This window comes from Myotis myotis, unplaced genomic scaffold, assembly GCF_014108235.1.
Source record: "Myotis myotis isolate mMyoMyo1 unplaced genomic scaffold, mMyoMyo1.p scaffold_m19_p_3, whole genome shotgun sequence".
NCBI lineage: Eukaryota > Metazoa > Chordata > Mammalia > Chiroptera > Vespertilionidae > Myotis > Myotis myotis.
The window spans coordinates 121,975,010-122,002,781 of NW_023416335.1; the positions used below are offsets into that span (position 1 = coordinate 121,975,010).

Sequence of the window (27,772 nt, forward strand, 5' to 3'; positions counted from 1 at the left end):
CCAGAATGAGTGGTAAGCCTTTGAGGGTGACAAATTTTCACCTTTACCAGCAGGACGGTTTTATTGAAGAAGATGCGCAAGCAGGAAAAATAACTTCATTCTAACTTACGGAAAATCTGAAATTCCAGCTGCAGCATGTTCAGTCTCTCCTTCCAGCGTTCCAAGCTGACTCTAGGCAGGCAGCACAGACTGCCTTCATCGCCTGGCTCCCTGATGGGCCAATGGGTTTGCCATTGAAGTTTCCCCCACTGTCACCTCCTGTCCTGATGAGGCCAAGCAGTTGGTATAGCCTTTGGGTTCAGTTTTAGAAGCTGCAGGAGGGAGATGGTGACAGGAGGCCCATTGGGAAAATAATTCAGCAAAAAGAGAACACAGGGAAGGGGAGGAATCAGAGCTTCATTTATCTGTCTGATTTTTGTATCCTAAGGCCTTTCTTCTGTTGGTGGGAGAAATCCAAATGTGTTAGCAGTCCCTCTGCTGCTGCCTGTGGGGTAAAAGCCTTATAGTTTTATAATCAGGAACAGTCTAGAAACTCACAATAGGCCCAGCTCTGCCCCAAGGCAAGAACAGTGCTGGAGCCTGTGTTGGGTATTTCCCACTTGCTCAGCTTGATTCTGAGAAAGCCCATGCCTGATTTCTTTCTGTGTTCCAGGCTGATTTACATAACTTTATTCTTCTGTGGTTAGTTACTCACTCAGAAATCCCCCTGTCCATCTGTTCTGGGGTTCTGAGTCAATGGGAGTAGAATATCCTGGTAGAATTCTGGCACCTGCCTCCTCTTGTGTCTTGTCCCAGCCTGGAGAAGGAACATAGGAGGTCAAGGGCAGAACATTTGTGGAGCCCATCATGAAGATCTGAGTACTTGGCTCTTGCAATTGGAGGAAACACTTTGGGAGGCAGTTGCTACAGGTACTGGAACCTCAGGGCTGAGAGTTTGCCTGCCAGCCTGTTACCTAATGGCTTGGGAGGTGAAGGGGATGGACCTGGGAGTGGAGGAGCTTGTGTGGTGAGAGGTAGTCCAGGAAATGGTTAAGGCTACATGTCCTGTTCAGATCCTGGCAGTCACTCCCCAGTCACGTGACCTTGGGCAAGTTCTTAAAGACCCCTTTCTCTTCTGTAAAATGGGGATAAAAAGCACCTATTTCACAAGGTTACCATGAATATTAAGTGAGTTGACATATGTAAAGCATCTAGAACCTGCCTAATATGTAGAAAGCACTCTGTAGCAGGTGGGGGTGGTGATGAGGATGATGAGGATGGTTAACCCATCTCTCCTATTAGATTACCTGATTCCCTACATCTAAAAAAATGATTTTTAAAAAATCCTCACTCAAGGATATGCTTATTGATTTTAGAGAGGAAGGGGGGGAGAGAGAGAAAGAGAGAGAGAGAGAGAGAGAGAGAGAGAGAGAGAGAGAGAGAGAGAGAGAAACATTGATTACATTGATTGGTTGCCTCCTAAAGGCATCCCAACCCGGAACCGAACTTGCAGGCTAGGTATGTGCTCTGACTGGGAATCGAACCTGCAGCTTTTTGATGTATGGGATGATGCCCAAGCAACTGAACCACCCAGCCAGGACTTAAAAAAAAAATTTTTTTTAAATCCTCACCGGAGGATATGTTTTTATTGATTTTATATATTTTTTTAAATGTTTTTGTTGATTTTAGAGAGAGAAAGGGAGAGGAAGACAGAGAGAAACATCTATGAGAGAGAAACATCTATCAGCTACCTCTGACACACTTCCTACTTGGGATCAAACCTGCAACCTGGGCATGTGCCCTGATTGGGAGTTGAACCTGTGACCTTTTGGTGTACAGGATGCTGCTCAATCAATGGAGTCACACTGGCCAGGGCACTTTTTTTTTCTTCTTAATGGAACAGGGCACACAGTCTATATTTATTGACAAGTATTTTAACAATTTCTCAGCTCAACCCCCTGCATTTGCTCTTAGAACCTGTAAGCCTCTGTCTACCACTCCTGTCCAACATGGCTTCACTACTCCCAGCCATTGAGTTGAGAACCAGCCTTGGGCTGACTGTCAGGTAGCAGCAGACAATCTAATTTCCTTGCCTTAGCTTCCTCATTTGTAACCTGTGGGAAAACATTTACCCTCTACTTTCTTTCTTCCTCCCAGCACCCTCCAGAAATGTGAATCATGTCAGGTGACATCTATTAAGCATGGCAAGTTGGGTACAAAGGCAGAACTATGGTGGATGGTATGGGAGAGCTCGGGGCACGGGGCAGAGGTATTGGACTGGCCATCAGAAACCTCTGTGGTTTGGAGTGGGATGAAATGGAGCTGCACACCCTCCTTAGGGTGCTGTGAGCAGTTCCATGCTGATCAGACGCATGCCCCTCAGGTTGTATCACCCACAGGGGAGGAGGTGGGATGTGGTTTAGAAAGTCAGTTACACATGAACTTTCTCCAGGCTCATTCTCTGACTCCAGGTGGACAAGCAGCTATGCTTTTTGCTCTCAGGATACTTACAAAGGGGCAAGAGATGGTTTAATATCAGGAAGAAAGTCTCAATGACATGAATAACCATTGCTCAATGCTTTTCTTTATGCATCTATTTTGTAAAATGAGGAAAACAAAGGGGCTCATTACTGCCCCGCCCCCCCCCCCCCACTCCCAAGTTATGTAGTGGGATGTGCCAGAGAAGGGATTTAAACTCAAATCTGGGGGTTCCAAAGTCTGTGTTCTTTCCAGGTAGGAAAACATGATTCTGGACCCCGTAAAGACTGTTGTAGTTCCCAGGTCTCTCTTCTGCCCTTCTGGAGTATTGTTGTGAAAGCCTCTCTCAGCCATGTGATGTTTGTGTGTTCTTTTTTCTGCTCAAAGTCTCAGCCCTTCCCCCCTTCCCCCTTCATTTTGGCCAGCCGGCCTGGGCCCTGCAGGGATGTGGGTTTAACCTGTGAACCTCCCCGAGGTGAACACATCCCATACACTTCTCTGGTGGCCAGAAACTTCCGTGTCTTTCTTCCCTCCCTTCAGTTTACCTCTTGTGACTTGGGAGGAGAGTGAGCTCTTAGCAGGTGAGAGAAACCTGTACTAAAAGGTGTGAATGACTTTGGGCCTTTGTTCGAAGTGTGGATTTTCTAAGACCCCCTTGGGGAGGTGAGATATTGTGACAGTGTTGATGTGGCTCTGGTGGTATTCCTAGGTGAAAAGATGGAATGCAGTGACTGAGGCTTTGTCCTGTCCCTGAAAGTGCACTGGCCTGGCTGTGGGGGCCCTAGAGTCTGGTGTCAGTGCACTGACAGGCTGATTGACCTTGGGCCCATCACTCCCTGTTCTGGACCTCCCTGCCTCTCTGTAACATGAGGGCTTTGTACCAGATGGTCCCTCAAGTCCTTTCAGCCTACAAAGTTCTACAACTTAAGATGAATCCATTAGGAAATACAGAACCCAAGCTCTCTTTCTTTCCCCTGTTGCCGTTTTAAAGCTAAGGTTTACTTTTCAGCTCATGTTAATTAGAAAGCTTTAGTGCATGCTTTGGAAGGAGCTGGGAGAAATTCCAGGGCTCCTGAGACATCAAGGGTGGAAAGTTTCCCAGTAAGGACAAGTTCAAACAGGATACCCCTAGGGTCTGGGGACAGGATACAACCTTGGCTGCTCATTTACCTAAGGGAACACAGCTCAGTGCTTTGGGACCTGCCCCAAGCTGCCTAATTAGCACCTTTGTGTGGCAGAAACCCAGCAGGCCAGCTGTTCCAGAGCCCCCTCAGCTTAGGGACCCTTGCGTACCAGCAGCCACAACCTTCCTTCCCAGCCCACTCTCCCACCTCCCTTGCCTTTCAGTTATCCCCTCTCCTCCAGCTGCACCAGCCCACACTGGCCCCAAGTATACTTCCCAGCCTTCTGGCCACCTTCTTTCACTCAGGCCTGCTCTGTCCCATCCTCATCCTCTACCTGTTGATGTCACCCCTCATCCTCTCTACCTGTTGATGTCACCCCCCATCCTTTTGTGCCTAGTCTTCCATTACCACCCAGACTAGGCTGGGGTAGGTGATAGGTAAGGGAGCTGAGCTTGGCACAGGGCCTGGTCCAAGGAACATAATGTAAACTGGACTACAGGGCAGTGGGGGGAGGAGGAGCACATCCACGGACCAGTTCACATTGAGTAGTGCACCTGGTCACCTGCCTGGTGTGAGGCTGAGTTTTGTGGATGTAACAAAGATGTGTATAGCACACTTACCTTGGGGAGCTGCCCCTCAGAGTTGGTGAGCCCAGCACCAGTGAGGGACAATTGCAGGGCTGTCCGTGATAAACTGAGTCCATTAACAGGGAGAGTCTGGGATCTGGGTTCAGTCGGACTCTTGCCATCGGCTTATTAGCAGGTCATGGGTCAGTCCCAGGACCTCTCTGAAGTTTCCTCTTTAATAGAACGAGAAGGTTGGGTGGATCTTCCCCAAGGCTCTTTTAGCTCTGCCTAGTTGACAGTTGCCATTTGTCAAGTGCTTTCTAGTGTCAGGCAGCGGGAAGTGCCTAACAGGCCTAATCTCATCGAATCCTCCCAACACCAGGCTCTTTTATTCGCCCTCATTTTATAGAGGAGGAACCTAAGGTCCAGAGCTGAGGTTGCAGTCCAGTGGCCCTCGTTCAGATCCACTCCACAGATGTCAACATTTAAACACTGAAGAGATTTCATAAAAAGAGAGATTTCTGGCTTTTTATTGTTGTCAGACCTAATTACATTGACGTACTGCCCTGTGGCACCTATTGGCTGGATCTGAGTCTCAGCCACGGGGCCTGTGCTTCCCTGACCCCTCAGTCTTGGCACAACGTGGGAATGTGCCTGCATGCCCAGCTGGTATCACATGTGCTAGGCTGCACTGTAACTCCCACCACGTAGGTCACACAGTACTCTGTTAGAGGCAGGAGTCAAATGCAGCTCTCTAGGACTTTAAACCATGACCACCCTGCTGCTTTTCTGAGTTGTTTCTAAATCCCAGCAGGGATTCTTAGGCCCTCTGTTGGAACAGAGATCTTCATCAGGTCTCTAGACGAGGAAGTTGGCAAGAATCCCTTTCAGAAAGGTTTAAGCATCTAGCCTATCCCACGGTGCTGTTGCAGTGAGGCGGCATCTACCTGCTCATCTTTTTAGTCCAGGGAAAATCCATCTCCTTGTCATGTGGTATGTCCTTTTCAAATTAACTTGGTGTAATTGTTTTTATTGTCTACTGCCAGGTTTCTTGCACCCTGGCTTCTATTTACTGGAGTGTTGAAACCAGGAGATCTCACCTCTTCTCCCCCAGGAGAATTGCCAAAATGCTACACAAAGAGCTAGTATTTTGCCCCAGGCAAACGGAGGCAGGAAATAGGGATGTCTGTTCAGACTGTAGATGCCTCCGGGGTTGGTCGGGGTCCCTGAGGGCCAGGCAGGCAGGATGCTGGACCTCCCATACAGGGTGGAGCCTCCGAGGGGAGCTCTGGTGGAGGTGGAGGTTTCCTGCACTTGGTGTTGGTCTCTCCAGCTGTTTCCTCCTGATAGCGCTGTTGGACAATGCCACGGTGACTCAACTCCCAGCATCGTGGATGAACAATAGCAGATTTGTCCAGGGTCAGCTAGGGAACTGCGGTTGCACCAGTCACCTGCTTCCAGGCTCCCAGTTGGGAGGAGCCAGTGGCACCTTGAATGGTTTCCCTGCTTGGTCCTAGTGCCCTGGTTGGGTTGATTTCAGGCTGCTGCTTTTTGGTTTCCCTAAGCATGTCCTCAATCCTTTGTTCACAGCTGATCCAGAGCTTCTGTGGCTCCATGCTGACCAGCTGCCCGCCTGCCATCCAAGTCAAGCTTTGCCAGACCTCCCTTACCCTTGGTTTGAGGTTCAGTGGTTTGGTGCAGTCCGTGAAGGCTCTGAGTCTCTGCCCAGGCATTCAGGACCTGGATGAGCTTCAGATGAGAAAGGCAGCTGTGTGATTCTTTAATCTCCTCCAGTGGGTAGAGGATTAAGCGATTTTTTGGTGGGTTTGTTATTATGTATTATGTGTTTTTTTCTGTGGGTTATCTAACTGTGTCCTTCCAGTAACTCTCTCAGGGAGGTATCATCACCCCTCTTTTACAGATGAGGCATCGTAGGGACTTTGGGTAAAGAGCTTGCCCAAGATGTCAGATCCTTCTCACTTTGAAGTGCTGTGACATATGACTTCCTAGGCAGGGACCTGGGTATGTGAAAGATTTTAAAAAACAGTGTGAACCAATGATAGAAGATGAATATTGGACGTGTTTGAAGGCAGCCATGTAAAGGTGAATGGGGCCTGGAGTTTACAGCAGAGTGGGGGAAACACTCCTGTTCTCGGCTAAGTCTGATGCAAAACAGTGTGAATGGTGCTAACAGGGGGGCTGCTGGAGGGATTTGGAACTACGCTTTCATCTGGTATGTGACCAATTGGCTGAAGAGACACTTTTAACAGAAGTGCATAACCCCTGGACACAGACAATAGGGTGGTGAAGGCCTGGGGTGCTGGGGGGGGGGGGGGGGGGAGGGAGGGGTTGGTGGTAGAGGTGGGTTAGAAGAAGTCGGGGGGGGGGGGGGGAAGGGGGTATATGTAATACTTTCAACAACAAAGAAAAAAAACACCCCCAAAAACAAAAGTGGTAAATTCCTGTCAGCATGATTGAAACTGGTCCATGTAGAAAATGCCGAGATACAGTGCCATTTTTGTCTAGAGTTGCAAAATTGCAACATTGCTTAGAATTATTATTATTTTAATCCTCACCCAAGGATATGTTTTTATTGAGTTTAAGATAGATAGATAGATAGATAGATAGATAGATAGATAGAGATATCAATTGGTTGCCTCCTGTGCACTCCCGACTGGGGATCCAATCCACAACCTAGGTATGTGCCCTGAGCAGGAATCAAACCTGTGACCTTTCAGTGCATGGGACAATGCTCCAACCAACTGAACCACCAGGCCAGGGCTGATTTTTGTTCTTTTTTATGTTCTTCTGTAATGTCTAAAATTTCTTTAGTGAACAGTAACAACAACAGCATCTTGGTGTTCCCCAGGACCTTGCCCTGTAAAATGAGGTCTCTAGTCCTTTCCAAAGCATGGCATTAACTGTGTGTGAGGAGGTGCCCCCTCTTCCTTTCCTTCTCTGTCACACTCTACCTCCTCCAGTCATCTCCCTTAATTGGCTGTAGATTTACAACTGAAGAATGATTTTTAAAAATATGTATATATTTATTGGTTGTTTCCGAATACTGTGACAAGAGAGATGTTTCATATTTCTTACTCTAAAATACAAACCCCTAATTTAAGTTCCTTCCCACCTATGTGATCCCAATTGATTTTTTTCTTTTTAGTTCAGATGGTCTTTTTCAGAAGAATTTTCTGCTCCTGCCTTAAATGGCCTCTGAAAGCCCAATTTAAAATGATACCTTGTTGGCCTATTAGGAATAGCAGTCCTGCCTGGTTTCACGAGAGGAGTGGTAAAGAGGGAAGCTTGCTGTTTTAACAAAGTTTTCTGGCTGACGCTAAGCTTGAAACTGACCCCCAAGTGAGCCCAGAGAACACTTGTGATTCTTACTCAAGAACAGCCTCTTTGAGGTGAAGGGATTGAGAAGTACTAATTGACAGTTACAAAATAGTCACGGGGATATAAAGCACAGCATAGGGAATAGAGTAAAAAAATATTGTGGTAACTATATATGGTGTCAGAAGGGTACTAGATCTTTTGGGGGGATCACTTTGTAAGTTATATAAATGTGTAACTGCTATCCTGTACACCTATTATAATATTGAATGTCAACTGTAATTGAAAAAAATTAGAAAAAAGAAAACATGCTCAATATAATAAATACATAGAAGTAAGGAGAACACAATAAAACTCTCTTATAATCACACCACTCTGAGAAAACCATAGTTGCCATTTGGGTATTTGAATATTCACATTTCTATCCAATTTTATAATCACTAGAGGCCCCAGGCATGAAATTCGTGCAAGAGTAGGCTTTCCTTCCCCCAGCTGCCGTCACCAGCTTCCCTCTGGCACCCAGGACCCGAGCTTCCCTTGCAGCCCCAGCTTCATCAGGAAGGTCGTCTGGAAGGATGTCCGGTCTAATTAGCACATTATGCTTTTACTATTATAGATACATTGACATTTTTACAAAAATAGTGTCTGTCTTATGATATATTCCATTTATTTCTGTCATTAACATTATTTATTGTAAACAACTCTGACATCAGTAAATATTTTTCTATAATTTCTTTAAAAAAGAGCCTTTTTGTTTGTGTTTTGTGGATAGGGATCAGGAATTAGTATATCACCCGGCATTTAAGGCCCCTAAACATGTTGTTTGGATAAATACTGGCTTTTTTGGCAATATTCACTCCCAACAATGAGATTTCCTATGAGCTTGTTGTATTCAAGAGTCCAAAGAAAACGGTATCCTGTAGTGGTTAAGAAAAGAGGTTTTGGGCCATAGAGATCCAGATCCTGGCTCACTAGCGTGGTGATTGTGAGCACGTCTCTTAACTTCTGGGAGCCTCACTTTCCTCCCTCTGTAAAATGGGTGCAATGCTGAAACCTCATAGGGGTGTGATAAGGATTAAATAAGATGATGCTTATAAAGTATTTAATACAGGATCAATAAATATCTGACTAATATTAAAATGGTAATTTTGTTATTTTTGTAGAGGTTCCCCCATCCTGTTTGGCTCTCAACTTGTGTGGGCCAGGAACGTGGGTTCAGTGGCCCATTGTCTTAAAGACCCAGAGCCCTGATCTCTTTCTTTCCCCCAGTTCCACCTTTAGGACCCCAGCACTCCTCCTTTGGACAGGCAAACACCGGAAGGGATGATCTCCTTTACCTTCTTGAGTATTCTCACTTAATGGGGAATAAACTTTCAAACATAGAAGACCTGTTATCAGATCATTTTCAAGGGGGCTTTAAATACAAAAGGATAAATCCCCTGTCCCCAGAATTGCCTTCTTCCCCCTTGCACATCCCAACAAGGCTGCTTGGGTTACCACTCTCTGTTCCTCACTGGTTAGAGCAAAGACAAAAACTCCAAGGTTCAGTGATTATCACCATCACCACCAGCACTTTTTTTTTCCTTAATTTTTTTTTATTGTGGCAAAAATATATAACATTTATTATTTTAACCTTTTTTTAATTTTTTTAACCATTTTTAAGTGACCAAGTTTAGTAGTGTATTAGTGCTCTCCAGAGAGACAGAACCCATAGGATACATGCACACACATATTTTATATCTATCTATATAAAACCCTAATATGCAAATCGACCGAATAGCAGAATGACCGGTTGCTATGATGTGCACTGTCCACCAGGGGGCAGACGCTCAACACAGGAGCTGCCCCCAGCCTGCAGGCCTTGACCAGCGGCGGCGGCAGCAGGGGGGATGGAGCTGGCAAGTGGGAGGCACCAGGCCAGCCAAGGCGGGTGCAAATGGGGAACCCTGATCACCCTGTGGGTCGCCCCACAGATTGGCCCTGATGGCCGGCCAGGCCTAGGGGCTCTACCCGTGCACGAATTTCGTGCACTGAGCCTCTAGTATAGTATAAATTGAATTGGCTCACGTGATTATGAAGGCTGAGAAGTCCCACTGTCTGCCATATGCAAGCTGGAGACCCAGGTGGTGTACTCTGAGCCCAGTCCAAAGGCCTGAAGACCAGGGGAGCTGATGGTGTAAATCCTAGTCTGAGGGTAGAAGATGAGGTGGGGTGTCTCAGCTCAAGCAGTGAGGCAGGAAAAAGGCAAATATCTACTTTCTCCACTTTTTATTCTGTACACGTCCTCAACTGATTAGATCAGGGGTGGGGACCCTTTTGTGTGCCAAGGGCTATTTAGATATTTATAACATTATTCGAGGTCCATACAAAATTATCAAATTAAAAATTAGCCTGCTATATTTGGTCAAACATTTAATTAACTCACCCCTAATGCCCAGGGAGCGCCAGACCAAATGATTTCTTGGGCCTTATATGGCCTGCAGGCTGGATGTTCCCTAACCTGGATTAGATGATGCCAAGCTACATCGAGTACACCAATTCAAAAGCTGATCTCGTTCAGAAAAACCTCTCACAGACACACCCAGAAATAATGTTTAATCTGGGCACACCATGGCTAGTCCAGTTACACATAAAATTTAGCCTCACAAATGGCATGAAGTACATTCACATTATTGTCTAACCATCACTACCATCCATCTCCAGAATTTTTATAATTTCAGTCTGAACTTCTGAACCCATTAAATATGAACTCCCCATTCTCTCCCCAACCCTCTGCCCCTGGCAACTACCACTCTACTTTCTGTCTCTATGATTTTGACTATTCTAGGACCTCCTGTAAGTGCAGTCATACAGTATTTGTCCTTTTATTACAGGCTTATTTCACTTAGCATAATGTCCTCAAGGTTCACCCATGTTGTAGCATGTATCCGAATTTCATTCTTTTTTAGGCTGAATAATAAATTTCATTGTATGTGTAGATCATACTTTGTTTATCCATTTATCTGTTCATGGACGCTTGAGTTGTTTCCACCTTTTGGCTATTGTATATTATCATATTTCAAAATTAAATTCCCACAATCCTCTTTTTGAGTCATTGCATTGATTCTCCTGCACATGTGTATTAATATGCCTGCGTGTGCGCATGCACACACATGACTTTGTGTAATTGAAGTGATGAATGCACACCTTTAGTAATAATACATGTATAGGTATATTTTCCTGTGCATTGGATCTATTTATCCATTTCCCTAATCAGGCTGTAAATGCTCTGAGGCCAGGAACTATGCTTAATAATTACTTTTACTAGCTCTTGAGAGTCCGTTTTAGGAAGTGGTAAAAGATCTTGGTTAAGACTATGGGTTCTGAGGTCAGACCACATGGGTTTATATCCCACTTCTACCACATACTGGTTTGTCATTGCAGAAGTCACTTACCTCTTCAGCACGGTTTGTCTGCATTTGAACAGTGATGATGATGGTAATAACCAACTGCATAGGTCCATTACAGAAATGAAAAGAGATAATCCATATGTAGGGTTTAGCAGTGTCTGATACACCATAACCCCTTAACTGTTGGCCTAAGAAAAAGTTGAGATCTTAATATCCCTTTCAGAATTTGCCTCTTGTCCTCAGAGTTTCTTTGTGAGGTGGCTGAAGAGGAAGATGAATGGATCTCCTGTGGATCTGAGTCCCACGGTTATGGGGAAAGCCGTGCGGAACCAGGCAGAGTTAGAGCCCTGCTTACTGCTACGCTCTACTGTCCCCCATTGCTCTTAGTCTCTACTTTCCCCCATTGCCCTCTGCCCCTGTTCAGGTGGTTTGGACTCTGAGCACCCCAGGCCCTGGGTTTTCTTTGATGCCTTCCGCGAGTCCTCTTGCCTGCATGGGCTGCTGATTAGTGGCAGCGAGGGGAGCCTTAGGCACCACACTGAAGGACTCCTTTAGGAGGGTGCTGTTGGGATGCCCAGTGGGTCACTTCCCAGCTGCTTGGCTGCCTGTGCCTGTGGCCAGTCCTGCCCCACCAGCTGAGTGAGCTGGTGAAAACAGAAGTTTTTCTTTTTTTTCCTACTTAACAAAAATTTCCCAAATACTTGCTGGATCCTCTCACAATTTCTTCTTAGCATCAGCTTCTAGCTTTCTGGCCATAGGCAGGTGAGGAGAAGGTTCTGCCACGTGAGGCTAATTTTCTGCTCTGCAGAGACTTCTGCTTGAAGCAGGAGGTGGAGCTGGGCAGGTAAGTTAAAAGGCAGTCACCCCTCAAGTCAGGCGAGAGGGCTTCTTGAGAGTGGCACTCAGGACTGGCCTATGGCACGGTGGCCACGTGGCACTCACTACCTACCTGACCTTGAGCAAGCTGCTCTGCTTTTCAGCCTCTGTCCTCATCAGTGAGATGAGATAATAATAGTGTCTGCCCACAGAGATGTGAGGACTCAGTGAGATAATCCCTGGAAAATGCTTAGCATAGTGTCTGGCACACATGGGGATGCGCTAAAAACATAAGTTACTTCTATTTTTATTGGCAAACTTTGTTTTTGCTATTCCCAGCCATCTGCTTCTCTACACCTTTTCTCTTTTTTGGAAACCCTGAGTCCTCTAGGATCCCAGTGTCCTTGAGTGGTTCCTTCTCTCCGGTGGTGAAACCCACTCTTGGGAACAGGCCTCATATTGTAGCCACATTAGATTTTAAGGGTAGGAACTTCAAGGTCATCTGGACCAGTCCCCGTCTGATACCCGTCCTTGCTGAGTGGGGCCTTTGCTTTTCTTTTACCTTCTCACCTCCTTTGACAGGGAGCTCTCCACCTGCTTATATAGTTTACTCTGTCTTTGTAATGCTTTCCACTTTTGGGGAAAAAAGGAACTGAACGTTTATGGAGCCCTTTATTTGCCAGGGGCCGCTAGGCACATTCATGATCTCATTTCATTGCCCCTCCAGGCCTTGGAGCCTGTTGATGGCGTGATTCCAATTTGCACAGATGAGAAAACAGGCACAACAAGGCTGGGTAAATCCCTAAAGGTCACATGGGAGAAGGTGATAGTGGGACTTGATTAAGCGTGGACTGTGTGAAGCTATAGCCGTGTTCTCCGCATGGATGCTGGTATATAGTGTAGAGGCCAATAGCACAGGCGCCCAGCTCCTCCACTTGCTGTGTGACTGTGGGCCAGTTCCCTACCTTCTCTAAGCCTCTGTTTATTCTGAAAATGGAAATAATAGTAACATCTTATGCTGATCAAGCCATTGGCACAGTGCCTGGCACGTGGTGATGTGCAGGGAATGTTAGCCCCCATGCGCACTGTACTGTCAGAGTTTGACCTCTGGGAGGCTCCTTCTGTCCTCTGACCACTTCCGGATAGGCCCTTGGGCATTGACATCAGGTATCATCTCCCTCTCAAAGCCCTCTCCATATTTTACAAAATTATTTTTTTATTGTGGTAAGTACATAAATAACATAAAATTAACCATTTAAAAGTACAATTCATTGGCATTAAGTCCATTCACTGTGTTGTAAAACCATCCCTGCTCCTTAGTTCCCTAACTTTTTCATTGCCCCAAACAGAAAGCTGCACCCTTAGACATCTTCCCCCACCCCCATACACCTCAGCCCCTGGCAACCACTGATCTGATGTCTGTGGATTTGCCTATTCTGGACATTTTGTATAAGTAAAATCATTCAAATATGTGACCTTTTGTCCCTGGCATATTTCAGTACTTAGCATAATATTTTCAAGATTCATTCATGTGTAGCATGTATCAGTACTTCATTTCTTTTATGGCTTAAATAATATTCCATGGCAGTATTTAGCATATTTTGTTTATACATTCATCTGTTGATGGACATTTGGGTTGTTTCCATTTTTTGATTATTGCGAATAGACCTGTTATGAACATTCATGCACAAGTTTTTGTTTGGACACCTGTTTTCATTCTTTTGGGTATATACCTGGATCATATGGTAATTTTATGTTTAACATTTTGAGGAACTGTCAAACTATTTCCACAGTGGCTACACCATTTTACATCCCACCAGCAATATATGAAGGTTCCGATTTCTTTCTGTCCTTGCCAACACTTGTTATTTTCCATTTAAAAAGAATTAAAAACAATTATGACCAGCCTGGTGGGAGTGAAGTGGTATTTCATTGTGGTTTTGATTTGCACTTTCCTGATGACAATGGCATTGAGCATTCTCCTTTAGTTTTAACATTCTGACGTTCTCTTGACCCAGTTCTCAGGTCTTCCATTATTTATTCATGCTTTTCAGAACGTGGCCCCATTTGTGTAGATCCTGTTAAAAACACCCAGGTCCAGCGCAGGCCTCCAGCTAGTTTGGGACCAGCCTGGCGTGGGAGACTCCCACTTCTCAAGTTCCTGATATGCTGCTTTCCTGTATCCAGTCTCGTCTTGGTAGCATCATCCTTCCCTTCAGCTTGTGGAGCTCCGCAGGTTCTGCTTTTAATCCCTAGTGGTCACAGATGATTCAGCCTTGTCCTGTCTACTCCTGGTTAGCCAGCTCTCTTTCCCTTAAGTCAGGGTATGGAGCCTGGCACAGAACTCTTCCTCCCTTTTGGGCATTTACTAATCCACCAGGTTATTGCTGCCTCCAGCCCGAATGTCCCCACCGTCTCCACAGGATTATTCTGAGAGCTTTGCTTCCCAGAGACCAGTAACCTCGTTCCCTCTGCGAGTGACTGGAAGGCACTGTTTCTCATCTCTTGGGTGGGTTTACGGTTTCAGGCCTATTTCTGACCAGGAATCAAAGACTGCCCCTCAGTGGAGGAATTTCAGGCATGAATGAGCAGATGGACGAGGTATTTTGGGGGGCAGAGATTTTTGTCTCTGTGCTCCAGAAACCACTCCACCATCTGCCTCAGTGCTAGAGACCCCACCCATCCTGGAAAAGACATGGGCTCTCTTCCTGCTCTCTGGCCTGTCCTCTGAGACCTGCCTGCCTCCCCAGGCACTTTCCTTACCAGGATAGGGTTTGGCATAAAGTGTTTACTTCAAAATAATGCTCAATTACATGAAAATGTGGTTGCTGCAAAAAATAAAAATAAAATAAAATCATAAAAGTAATAGAATAAAATGTGAGAGAGCCCATTTTCACACCTGTCCCTCAACCCCCATGTCCTTCCTAGGGGAAATCACAGGTGAAACTTGGCCTGGATTCTGGATTCTTCCAGGCCTTTTATTCCAATGTTTTAATTCCCCCATTCCCCCATTGACTCTCATCTAAGAGAAGCTCCAAACGAAATAACACCATCAGACTGAACTGAAACCAAATGAGTTCAGATATGCCCTAGAATGATGCTTCTTGAAAGTTGGACAGCATTTGGCTTTTTTCTCCTTAGCTGGCTCTAACTAACTAACTCTGTTGTGTGGACTTGAACGAGGGGTAGCTGGGAAGGAAAACCCTGATGAGGAGGGTGGAGGATCTCAGGCGTAGAGGATCTCAAGAATCAGATATCAAGAAAATGGATGATAAAGGGCAGGAGAGGGAACTGCCACTGTGATCATCCGCCGCCACACAAGTGTACGAGCTAGACAGCGGCCTGGTTTCCATTCCAGTTCAACGCTTACTGGCTGTGTCACTTTGGGCGAGCGCAGCTTACTGAACCTCCCTGGGTCTTTGTTTCTTCTAGAATGAAGAGTCAACACCTCGGGTCGTTGTGAGGCGTTACAGGAAACAGTGCCTGAGAAGGTTTGGTGAAAGGGTTAGGCTCTCCGTCCTCACTGTCAGGTGCAGGGTTAGTGCTTTCCTTCCTTTGCCAGTGTCAGCTCAGCGTCAACCTTGGCCTTCCTCTTCAACCTGTCTTTGTGAGGCTGGAGCAGAGCTAAGGTAGTGGCAATGCTAAAAATAGCAGCCTCACCATCAGCACAGGGGTGTTCAATGCATTTTTACTGTATGAATGGGTGGTGGGTTGAGGCTTCCCCCTTCTCAAGATGAGAGTATGGTGGGAACAGTTACACAATTAGCTGCTATTGGTCATTGACACATTAGTATGAATTAGTGTCATAGATAATTTTACCTGAAAGGGATCCAAGAAATGATCCTTTGTTCTACAAAAGGGGAAGTTGTAAGGCTCTAGGAAGAAAGAAATGTGCCAAGTGTCATGTGGCCAGTTAGTGGCCAGTCGAGGCTGGGGCCCAGGTCTCCTGATTTTTATTGTGCCCTGTGCTTTCTGCTAGCTTCTGCCTCCCATAGCTTGTCTCTCACCCACAGTCCAGGTGTGCCGGACTGACTGATGGTCATTGAGACCTGCTGGTGGCCTTCTGGCTTGTTGCCTGCTCTTATTTGTCATGGCCACTAGATGGCAGCAGGAAACATAAATTTCTCTCCCATGTTGATTTTATTCAGGTCAAGACCTTTGCTCTAGGGTGAATCAGCCATCATTTCTTGGGTGGCACAGGGATTCTCAAATTCCACACATCACTGGCTCCAGGATGGGTCTGTGGAAAGGCTGGGATGAAGCCAAGGCAGCCTAACATCCACTGTCTCACAACATTCATGAAAAGTGGCTGTCTCATCTCAAACAGTCCCCAGGAGGTGCCTTTTCCAGAGCCCTCTATGTGCCCAGACTCTTTTAGCAGAGCTCCCGCTATTGGGAAAGTCTTATCCTTTGTCCCAGGCTGGGTTTTAGTGCCTTAAATGGACCAAAAGCTGAGACCCAGTGTCACTGAGGACAGTCCAGTTGCTCCCTGCGGAGTCCCTAGCTTGGCAGCCTGTGCACATACTGACGGTGCAGTGTTGGTGGTGGAAGGACAACGGCATGAGGCCAAGGACCTGCCTAGTGATGCCTAATAGCAGACATCTACAAATACTCGCTCAAGCCAGGGAGAGTGCTCATCCTCTCCCAACGTTAACTCTTTGACTCCTTACGCACAGCTGGTGGTGTGTGGGGACTCGGATCCAGGCACGCTGCTCCAGAGCCTGGTTCCGACAGAACCCCCCACCCCTGAGCGCCATCATCCTTAAGCCCTTTGCTTATCACCACTGCTTATCACTCGACATGGTTCCTCCTGTCTCCCACGGTTTCACGTGGTCTTCCCAGTGGCCCTGTGTCAGGTACTGGGGTATTCTCTTTACAGATGAGGAAGTTGAGGCTCAGAGAAGGTAAGGATGTGTCCAACACTTCAAAGACAGGATGCTAACTCAGTCATTATTTTTGTTTTCGCCCACACGCTGTGGCCTCTATTTGTAGTGAAGCCGGTGTGTGTATTGGGGGGTTAGTGGGAGTGGGAGAAGCACTCTCCCCATCTCAAGGTCAGGGTGACTGTCAGGAAACCTATCCTGTTATTTTATAGTCACATCTAACACCTCTGTAAGGGGACAGTGTTTGAAGGTGCCCTGTGGGAAGCCTAGGCCCCTAGCCTGTAAGTGAACAGGGAGGCGGGTGGAGAGCAGATGAGATAGGGAGGTGGCCACCTGGCCACCACCTCCTCCCTCCGAGCATCCCAGCATCGGGTCCTGAGTGGGAGGCAGGGTGGAGGGGAGGCTGGCCTGGGACAAGCCCCAGCTCACACTTGGCACTGTGGAGCTGCCAGTTGGTCTCAGCTGCCAGAACCTTCCACGGGCTGTCATGCCAGGAAGGCTTGGGCCAAGTGTTTGTGGGGGGTTTTGTTCTGGGAACCAACTTTCTGTTGACCTTTTGAGTTACAGGTGCTTCTCTGGGCTCCTCTGAAGCAAGGGGGCTTTTGCTGAGACCCCCTTTAAAGGTGAACCCTTCCTGGTGCAGCACCTTTCCAACTCCGGGCAGCAGTGGGGATGGCTCTGTGCTTCTCCTTGTCTTCTTTCCTCTCCAAGATGGGTCTCCTCAAGGTCCTGGTCCTCCACACCCATTCACACCCTCTCTGGGTGTGGGGCCCATTATCGCCATCAGCTTCGGCAGAACTGCAGCTGGTGACTGACAGGAGTGGATGGGAAGATGGGTGCTGGCCATGCCTATCTTTCCCTGGACGATCTGCTTCTGGTCACCCCAGGCCCCCCATCTCTCCTCATTGGAGGACCCATGTGTCTGCCTCTGAAGCCCAGTTTCTGTCCCAACTCCCTGCTCTCCCAGATCTCTACCTCCTGCATCCCACGGCACCTCTGGCTTCACATCCAGTGGGTTCTGCCAGTACACGCAGCCCCTTGGGCACCTGACATCCACGCCGCCTGTATTTGGGCCCCAGTGGAGCGTTGCCCCCTGGGTTGCCAATTCAAGGGCTTCTGCTTCCAGCCAGACGCCCACAGGACTGTGTCTCAGGCTCTAACATCCTGCTTGGCTTGTTCTCTTCCCCCCACCCGCAGCTCCAGCTGTAGCCTCCCTGTTGTGCTCCTGGCAGTAGGTTTTCTGGGGGTAGGGGGCGGGGGGGGGGGGCGCTCCTTTCCCCTTGGCCTCTTCTCTCTATATTACATCAGCTTCCAGCCCAATACCCCTGGGGTCTAGTAAGGGAGGGCGTTTTATTAATTTTTTTCCAGGGAAAATAATTTCACCTCTTGTCAGTGGATTTTTGCATTCAGTTCTTTAGGGGCTTGACTTCTTCCAGGCATTCTATCCCAGCCTCCTTGCTGCTCAAGGGATGGGGCAGCTTTGTTTCCTTAAACTAGGGCCCTTGCTGGCCCTGGGGCTGGAGGACGGCAGTGTGGGGAGTGGGAGAGCTCAGAGCTGACTCAGGGGTCTGGGGGTGGGGCTTCTCTTTGTTGCTGTGTGACCTCAGGTTTGGCCCTTTCCCTCTCTGGACCTTGGCTTTCCCCTCACTTGCCTAGGATTACATTTGTTATTTGCAGTGGTGAGAGGGCTCTGACAGTCTTGTTAGTGTGGTTTTTCCCATTCTGCCCCACCTGTGGGCTGGCAGGAGTGGCTGGAGGCTGGGAAGCTGGCACACCTGTTACGGACAGAGATGCTCATCAGTGCTGAGGAAGACCAGATTTCTGCCTGGGGTGGGGGTTGTGAAGTGCAGGGCCAAGCCAAGAAGGAAAACTAGCTTTGTCTCCCTGCTGGTTCTCATTTACTGCCTCCTGGAGTCATGACTATTAGAGAAGGGAGCTAGTCCAGGGGCGAATCGGTCAAGGGCAGAGGCCTGGTGTCCTGCTCTTGTGGACCTCTTCTCTTGCTCACCTTTTCCAGTGTCTTCTGTGGCTTTCCTCCATCCACCTCCTTTCCTTTGCTTTACTTTCCTCTCTGCCTCTCATCATGCCTCCTCAGGCTGCTGACCCCCAGCCCTGCTCACGCCTCCCCTGCCTCTGGGAAGGTGGGAGCCCAGGCCGCAGGCTGGGGGTGTCCTGGGGAAGGAACTTTTGGGCCTCCCCTACCCCCTCCCTGCACAAATGCCTTAGACCCCAGCCCCCTCCCCAGGGCCCACATCTGGCCAGAGTGCTCAGTTTTCCTGGCTGTAAATTGCCTCCTGCTACCCCTTGGCATCTTCTCAGGTTTCGGCTTCATGAGCGTTTATTTCTCTTGGGGGATTCAGAGAGGGATGGCGGCCCAGTCCTTCCTTAGCCTGTCTGAGGCCGTAGAGAGAAATCCCTGGATATGTTGTCAGTGACCCTTCTGTCCAAGTCTTGGGTGAGCTGTGGTTTTTAGCAGGTGGCTGAGCAGGAACCAGTTTTAATTAGATTTCCCCCTCTTCTGTTCACACTTTCCCTCTTCTTACTCATCAGAGGCCAGCCTGCCCCATGTGTCCCCTTACTATGCTGTGGGAGGGGCTTTCTCCCCCCAGCCTAACATTTGTGGGACAACTTGGAGACAGTGGGACTCTCTTCAACCTGCTCTGCCTCACTCCCTCCTTGACACACCCCTTGACAGAGTTTGCGGCCTCTGGGATCCATGGCACAAAACCTTCTTTAGGGCTTCCCTCTGGCCCATCGGGGGCTTAGATTACTGCCCCCCCTCCCCCCCATTCCCCAGAAGTATGGGAACAGTCGATTCCAGCTGGTCCCAAGGGATTTGCTCTGTACCTATTTAGCTCTTGGTTATCCACATACCTGGGAAAGCCTTTTGTTTTGACCATGAAAGGGTATCTCAGGGCAACCCACTGAGACAGTCTGAGAAGGAAAATCCTCAGCTGAGTGCTGCTTAAGGTGCGTCCTGTAGACCAGGGCTGCTGGTGGTGAGGTAAGTGCAGAAAATAGCAAGTAAGCATTTAGAAATGACTCTAGTGATGGACATGGCCATAATACTTTGGTGTTTCCTAGGGGAATCGCGAGGGAAGTCCTTTGAATCTGGTGGTTGGAACCAAGGAAACTCTTAGGGATTTTTCGTTGAAGCTGAAGGACTTCCAAAGGGTAAAGCCAGTTTGGTGGTTGTTAAAATCTCCAGGAGATTTGCACATATTGTGAAATGTGTCATGGTCCACGATGGACTAGAAATAAAATGCCTGGCATTTGCCACTGACTAGTTGAGCAGTACTGCCCGTGGCACCTAAACCTACTATAGAGTGAGTCCCTAAAAAGAAACTGAGAGGCTTTCTTAGGAGAAACTGATTTGGAATGGGAAGTTGAGGAGAATTTGGGAGGTTGATGATGAAGGGTTGAGGAAAGTGCAGGGTTTCTTGGGGGAATTTGAACGAGGAAGGTTTGTAGTTGGGCACGGGAAGGGAAAAGGTAGTTGGAGTTTGTGTTGGGGGGATGTTGGATATCTGGGGGTTCGATGTATACTCCTTTGAGGTTCCATGGGTGGTGATGATTACAAGGAATATTGGGTTCTTGGGAAAGAACAGAGGGAAGAATGGGTTCAGTAGTGTAGACCAATGGAAATTGGGAGGTTTATAGAAGGCCAAAAAGAAATTGGGGTTTTATTTGGGATATCAGAAGGAAATTTGGACATGTATTGGGTAAGGACCAAGGGAATTTAGGGTTTATTAGAGAAGGCCAAAGGGAAGTATTGGGGTTTAGTGGGAAAGGGCCATGGAAGTATTGGGGTTCACAGTAGAGGCCAAAAGAGAGGGATTCTGTGCAGGAGGCCAGAGAGGAGCCATGAGATTCCTGATGAGAACCAAGGGGCTTTGGGTCCTTGCCAAAGGGGAAATTTGGGTTTTCTGTTACACAAGGTGACCTAAGTTTCCAGTCTGTATCAGCTCTCAAATATCCTGTGTCATGAGAAAGTTTTAAAAAAATCTTTCAACCTACCCCCCGAAAACTTGCTCCTTGATGCCAAAACCTTCTTTCTCCCAGCATTCCCAGCTCTCTCAACCCAAGATCTCTGTGCCCATGCTGTGGGACCACATGGGGTGTCTTAACTTAGAGCCTGAAACCCCAGCTCTTTCCACTCTGACTCCAATGGCTTTTCCAGTGCACTCCCTCGGTCCCCCATCATGGCGGTGACGGATGTGCTGCTGCCTCCGGAGCATGCTGTGGGTTCTGGTGTCTGCAGCTTTCCCTCTCCCCTTGCCCATCTCTGCTCCTTGGAGCCCCTCACACCCAGAGTGGCCTCTCTGTCCTCTGGTGCCTGTGGCGCTTCCGCTGGTTCTCTCATTTGGCCTCAGTTTGCATTATGGGTGGTGACAGCTGTCATATTTTGACCTGACTTTTTAGTGTGCACGTGTTTGTCCAACCACACCAGATACAGGGCCTGGTAGCTCTGGCCTTGTGTCTTAATTGCTTGGGAAACATAAAGCCCTTGATAGAAAGGTTTTTGTCTGAGTTGGCACTCCCCCTCCTCCTTTCCCAGCCTGGCGCAGCCCTGCTCTGTGGACCTTTCAGGGACAGCCCCACATCAGAACAAGTCACCTCCTCTGAGTGGGCAGCTTCCTCTAGCTTGGACACAAGGACCCCACTCCACTTTGCTCAGCAGTGGACTTCTGAAAAGTCAGCCTCTTGGGAAAACTCATAGCTTCTCTTCTTGAGACCAGTAGGTGTCCTGATATTTTCCACCATTTCCGATGTGCACTTCCTACATCTGGCCCTTCCCATGTGGCCAACAGGCGAACTGCAAGATTAGGTGTCCTAGTATGCCAAGTGCTTACCATGGATCTGTGCTCCTAGGAATCCTGTGTGATAGGGGATGTGTGATGAGGAACTTGCCCAACATTACACACATTTTAGAGGCTGAGAGTGGATAGCTTCTGGGTGGTCGCTGCTAGGTCTGGACGCTCTGCTGGGGAGCCTGCTGCTTGCCACTCCCCGCCCTGGCCTTTATTGTGGAGCACCTATGGGGCACCACCAACACCACCCTCTCTTCCTGGCAGCTGAGTTTCCCCTTCCTCTGACTTTCTTGGGAACCGGATTTGGTTCAGGTTGGTCTCCTCACTGTGGACTGGCCCCTTCCCTGCTTCTGCCTTCTTCCCTTCCGTGAGAAGTGCTGAGACAGTTCCCAGGCTGGTCCTAGCTGTAGGAGAAGGGCTGTGGGATGAAAGGCGATATGTAAATGTAAGGCGATGATTATTTATTTGACAGGGACAGCTGCCTGTGGTAAAGAATGCAATCTCGTAATCCTTTTGTGAAAATTGGATCCGAGGCTCAGCATGCTGCCTGAAACAGCAAAAGGGCATTCCCCCCTTCCCTGCCCCCTCATCCCACCATGCTCTCTTACACACTTCTTGCCATTCTTCCATTCTTGCACTCAGTGTGCCCTGTAGCCTGTACATGTGTGGTGTACACATGGCACACACCGTCTTTCTTTGCTTTTTTTTTTTTTTTTTTAAACATATTTTATTGATTTTTTACAGAGAGGAAGGGAGAGAGATAGAGAGTTAGAAACATCGATGAGAGAGAAACATCGACCAGCCGCCTCCTGCACATCTCCCACTGGGGATGTGCCCGCAACCCAGGTACATGCCCTTGACTGGAATCGAACCTAGGACCTTTCAGTCCGCAGGCCGACGCTCTATCCACTGAGCCAAACCAGTTTCGGCTTTCTTTGCTTTTTTGACTTCTCACATAACCATAGTACAACTGTCAAAACCAAGCAATTAACATTGGTGTAACGTTATTAACCCAATTGTAGACTTTATTTGGATATTTCCACTAATGTCCTTTTTCTATGCCAATATCCTACATTGCCTTTATCATGTCTCTTTAGGCTCCTCCAATCTGTGACAGTTCCTTAGTTTTTCCTTGTCTTTCATGATGTTGGCAGCATTAAAGAGTACCAATCAGTCACTTTGCAGAATGTCCCTCACTTTTGGTTTGGCCAATGTTTTCTCATGTTGAGAGTGAGGTTATGCATTTTTGGCAAGAATGTCTTAGATGCAATGCTGCGTCCTTCTCAGTACCCCTTCTCTAATATGTCCTTTTTTTTTTTTTTGGCAGAATGCTATGGTTTTATTAACACAAATACAATGTGTGCACAAGCTGTCTATTCATTTTCTTCACTGTGCAGCCTGGCATTGGGACTGGTGACTCTGATGGCCAGCTGGGCTGCTCTTTCCACAATGGTTTTGCGGGTCTTTGAGGAGATGTTGTGCGTGATCTCAGCACAGTGAGATTTGTTGCACGTCAGCAGCACATTGAGCTCCTTGATGTGTGGACCAGGAACTTCTGAAAGCCACTAGACAGCATGTGCTTTGTTTTCTTATTGCTTCTCTAACCAATGCTGGGCATCAAGACCTGGCCCTTGAATCTCCTACACATCATACTGTCACTGCCTCTGGTTTTCTGCCAGTTACACTTAATTTTGACATATTGGTCTGACTGTTACTAAGGTGAACCTGTGCCCTTTTGACATGGTTTCATCTTTTTTTGAGCACTTCCTTACTTTTTGGCATCACAAGATACTCTAGACTTATGCTGCATTTTTTTTCTGTCATAGCCCTGGAATCCATCACTTCTCTAAGGAGCCGTGGGCCCATTGCTGGAGAATGGTGTTTAGAAACTAAGATCTAGGCACTGGGGGTGTTTATTGCTATGGGAGTGTCATTGCTTCAATGTCCTTGTAGAGAATACACCTGGGAAATCTATGTATGCCAACACATGAGCACATATATACCTTTATTTATTTCTTTCACCTGTATTTATTTACCTGTATTACATGTAAATATATTTTTATTGGTTTCAGAGAGGAAAGGAGAGGGAGATATAGAAACATCAGTGATGAGAGAGAATCATTGACTGGCTGCCTCTTGCCTGCCCCCTGCTGGGGATTGAGCCTGCAACCCGGGCATGTGCCCTTGACCAGAATTGAACTCGGGCCACTTCATTCCACAGGCCAACACTCTATCCACTGAGCCAAACCGGCCAGGACTACCTGCATTTATACTTAAAAAGTCATGAGTTTGTACTGATTTTCATTTGCTTTTCATTTGGCAGTTTGTGGGTTAGAAGGAACATGGGAAATCAAATCCAAATTCTCCCCTCACAGAGAACAGAGTCATTGAGAGGGCTCTCATTCTGGCTGAGGTTACCTGGCCAGTCAGAGGTGGATTTGGGTCTAGAACTTAAGACTTTTGATGTACTGGGCTGACTGATACCAGGTGAGCTTCTTTATCTTCTTTTTGATGATCTCAGGCTTCATAAGGGGTCTGAGGGTGGCCATGGTGCTGATTAGGAGATGGCATTACCACCTCAGGGTAATGTCTCCCCACGGTGGTTGGCATTTCTGACTCTAAGGGCATCTTTTGGCAATAGGTGGACATACTGGGTTGAATAGTGTTTTCCCTCACTCCCAAAGTCACATCTGCCCAGAACCTGTGAATCTCCTTACTTGGAGATAGGGTCTTTGCAGATATATCAAATTAAAGTGAGATCATATTGGATTAGGGCGTGCCCTAACCTGATGACTGATGTCCTTATAAGAGGGAAATCTGGACACAGAAACACATTAAGAAGAACACCCATGTGATGATGGAGACAGAGATTGGAGTGGTGCTGCTACAAACCAAGGAACATGAGGATTGCTAGCACCTACCAGAAGTGAGGAAGAGGCAAGGAAGGGTTCTCCCCTAGAGCCTTCAGCGGGACCATGGCCCTGCTAATGCCTTGCTAATGCCTTGCTAATGCCTTGATTTCAGACTTTAGCCTCCAGAATGTGAGACAATAAATTTCTGTTGTTTTAAGCCACCCATTTTGTGGTACTTTGTTACAACAGCCCCAGGAAAGTAATGCAGTAGAGTTTCTAATGGGTGTTGCTTTCCATCCTTTGCACAGATGTGGACAGCTCCTGCCAGGCTCTTCCGTAGTTGATTCTTCTCTCTCACTCTTGGGTGGCCCTAGGCTGGAGCTATACCCAGGGAGGTAAAAGCAGAGGTTTCAGTAGCATGTTAGCCATAGTCAGGGCTCCACTTCAGTGAAGTTTGTGTTTTGGCCTAATTAGGATCCAAAGGGCTTGGATTTGAACAATATCTAGTGATGATACTTGTCTCTTTTTCCTGTTCCCCAAAACCTTTAGATTACAAGGATAATCGATTGTCAAATTGTGTTTCTTAGCATTTAATTGGTTTGTCTTCCTTTGCTTCCTTGTGAAGCTCAAGGTCATCTCCTAGAAAATTCTTGTTTTCATGCATCAAGTTCATCCTGCAGGCACTGTACTTCCCCTACCCCCAGGTGGCACAGTGCACATCCAGCGGCCTTGAGCATCCTTGGTGGATGGCTTGTGTGTTCACTACTTGGACAGTGAGGTCCTCCAGTAGGGAACATGCTTACCCCGTGCTCAGTAGCCATGATTCGCATTCGCCTTTAGATTCTTGAGATCACAGCCATCTTTCAGCACCAGCTCAAGGGTCTCTCCTGTCATGTCCTTCTTACCTGTGCCAGTCTGCGGTGCCTTTGCCCTGTGTTATTCATTTGGCAGTGCTCTCATTTGTGAAATTAACCTTTGTATGTGAGTTTGTTTTGACTCACCAACTTGATTGAGAGTGTTTCGAGGGCAGAGCCTTACTGTACCTAGAAAGTGCCCAACTGGGGTTTATTATGGATTTTTTTTTTGTATCTGGGGAAGAAATACTTGCATTTCAGTACATCTTGCTGAGTTTGGACTGAAGATTCCCAACTACTTATGGGAAACTGAGTCCTATAAAAAAAGAAGCATTCCCATCACCCTTGCATCTTAACAGCACATACACAGCAAGGTAAGGAAGGGTAGGGACCAGGTGTCTGTAGCTTCCATTGGTCTCTCTGCCAAGATCATCCTGTCCTCTCCTTCCTCATTTTTCTGTCCAGATGGCTGGGAAGGCATGGCTGGCATCAGCCAAGGTAATGTATGACCACATGGGGCTCAGGGCAGAGAGGTCTAGGACCGTTAGGGGTGTCAGGCTGGGAAATCGGAAATTAAAGGCCTGGCACCATAGCCAGCAAAACCTCCCCCAGTACAATGTTCTCAATCACCTGGGGTGGGTTTCATCAACATGGGCACAGGGGAAGGAAGGGCTCTTGGCAGGCTGGAGAGACAGATGGGCTGCAGGCACTGGGCCTGGCTCTGTGACTGAGCAACAAGGCACTTGGGGCTTGGCACTGAGCTTCTATTATCAAGCTTCTGCTGGCATTGTTATGAGGAACTTTCTCCACTTTGAAGTTGCAGCCTGGCAAGCCGGTTCCTCTCTTAGGTCTCAGTCTCCTCATCTGTGAAATGAGCAGACTGCACCAGATGACTTTGAGGTCTCTAGGTCTGCCGTGGCCTAGATTCATAACCTGTGGTCACCCGGAGAGTGGTGATGGGGTTGTGGATGATGGAAGAGGAGAAGACAGGGCCCAGGATGTTGGACCATTGGAGGAGGATGGTTTTCCCAGACGTCTCAGGGCCCTCGAGTAGCTGAGCTGGCCCAGAGGGCAGGAACGTGTCTTGGAAATAATGGTCTCTGAAAAAACAGAAAGAGGACTTTTCTTTCGTCATAGTCCCTTGACAATTTGCCATTCCATCCACCTATCCATCTTTCCAACAGGTATTTATAGAGCACCTGCTTTGCTAGTGCTAGGGACACAGCTGTGAATAAGATGAGGTCATCCTTTCATGGAGCCTAAGGCCTAATTGAGGAACACAGGTAATAGACAACTAATTGCAGAAATAATTAATTACACTTGGAATAATTTCAAACACCTTGTGCACTTCTTCCTGATTTTGTTTTTCTGTTCCCACCACTGTCTTCCTCCTTCTCCTTCCTTATTCTGCTCCCCTGCTTTGACTCTGGCCTTTCTTCACCTCTCTAATGCCAAGACCTTCCTCAGATTCTGGGCTCTCTCAGGCCAGAAACTCAAAAGCCCTGGGTTTTGAACTTGTCTTATGTGTTTGCAGAATTCCCTGGGGGAGGGGTGTGGCACTGGCTGTCCTTTCTGCATCCATTGCCCATGGACCTCTGGCCTCTGAGAGGGTAATAGATTGTAAGCTTCGGAGTCAGACTTCTCTGGGTTTGTGTTCAGACTATAACCCTTACCAGCTTGCAGCAGTCACTTACCTTCTCTGAGCCTTAGTTTTCTCGTCTGGAAAATGGATTATACTTACCTTGTAGCATTTTTTTTTTTTTAATCAAATGGGAAAATGTAAGTAAAGTACCTTGGTGGTGCCTTGAATATAGTAGGTGCTTGATTAAAACCAGCTTTCTCACCTCCCTCTGGGTTTGCAGCCTGATATTTTTGAGTCTGGGATGGAGGCAGAGCAGCCTGGCCTTCTGTAGGTTATACTTCAGCTGAGGTGGGCAGCAGGAGGGTAGCAGTGCTCCCTTCTCTGGGACAAGATCCAGGAGTCCAGCAGGGGCTAGAGAGAATGACAAGCATCCTATGAATCCCAAAAATGAAGCATGGTGTGACAGCTGCTGGCTGCATCTTGCCGAGTGTTGGGTCTAGGAAGACCCTCACTGAGGTGCTTAGCCTGAGCTGGTGGGCCTGCTGGAGCCACCTTCCTGGTGGTGTCTCACCTGAAGCAATGGGAAATGGCCCCTCCTCCTCCAGGATGGCCCTCCCCTCGCTCCTTGTCCCCTTCCAGATTCAGTCTGAGCCACCTGCGGCCTATTCTGCCCCTGAAGAGTACATCTTCTAGACCAGCGTCGCCAACCTTTCGGACCTCACGGATCACCAGTAGTCCGAGGACCATCGGTTGGCGACCGCTGTTCTAGACCAGTGCTGCGATGATGGAGTGTTCTAGTTTGCACTGTCCAATACAGTAGCACTAGTTACATGTAGCTATTGAGTATTTAAAATATGGCTAGTCCACCTGAGGAACTGAATTTTAAATTTTATTTCTTTTTAACTAATTAAAATTAAAATTTAAGTGGCCACCTGTTGCTAGCGGCTGCCATATTGGACAGTACTGTTCTACACCACTGGTTTTCACTTGCAGTGTTGCCACATACTGCTGGGTCACCTTTGGTGTGAGGTGTGTTATGAGTAATTTGCTCTTGGTAAGAAATCACTGAACTGTGTGACTGGTTTGCATGTCTGTTGGGGAC

The 27,772-nt window shown here is 47.5% G+C and overlaps 1 protein-coding gene and 1 pseudogene across 9 annotated transcripts in view; one reads left to right on the forward strand and one right to left on the reverse strand.

Moving 5' to 3' along the window:
- The window catches only part of TSPAN9 (tetraspanin 9), a 208,229-nt gene that overhangs the window by 34,206 nt on the left and 146,251 nt on the right, over positions 1 to 27,772 (forward strand). Inside the window, exon 3 of one of the 9 annotated variants that reach the window (XM_036298112.1) lies at positions 5,738 to 5,967. The exons of 6 other annotated variants lie outside the window; for them this stretch is intronic. The gene's annotated coding sequence lies outside the window, so the exon portion shown is untranslated. Of the gene's footprint in view, positions 1 to 5,737; positions 5,968 to 15,120; positions 15,180 to 15,204; positions 15,226 to 27,772 lie in introns of those variants that run through there. 2 more of the 9 variants (XM_036298114.1, XM_036298115.1) reach the window with 2 other exon arrangements.
- Positions 22,756 to 23,931, reverse strand: LOC118650157 (annotated as a pseudogene).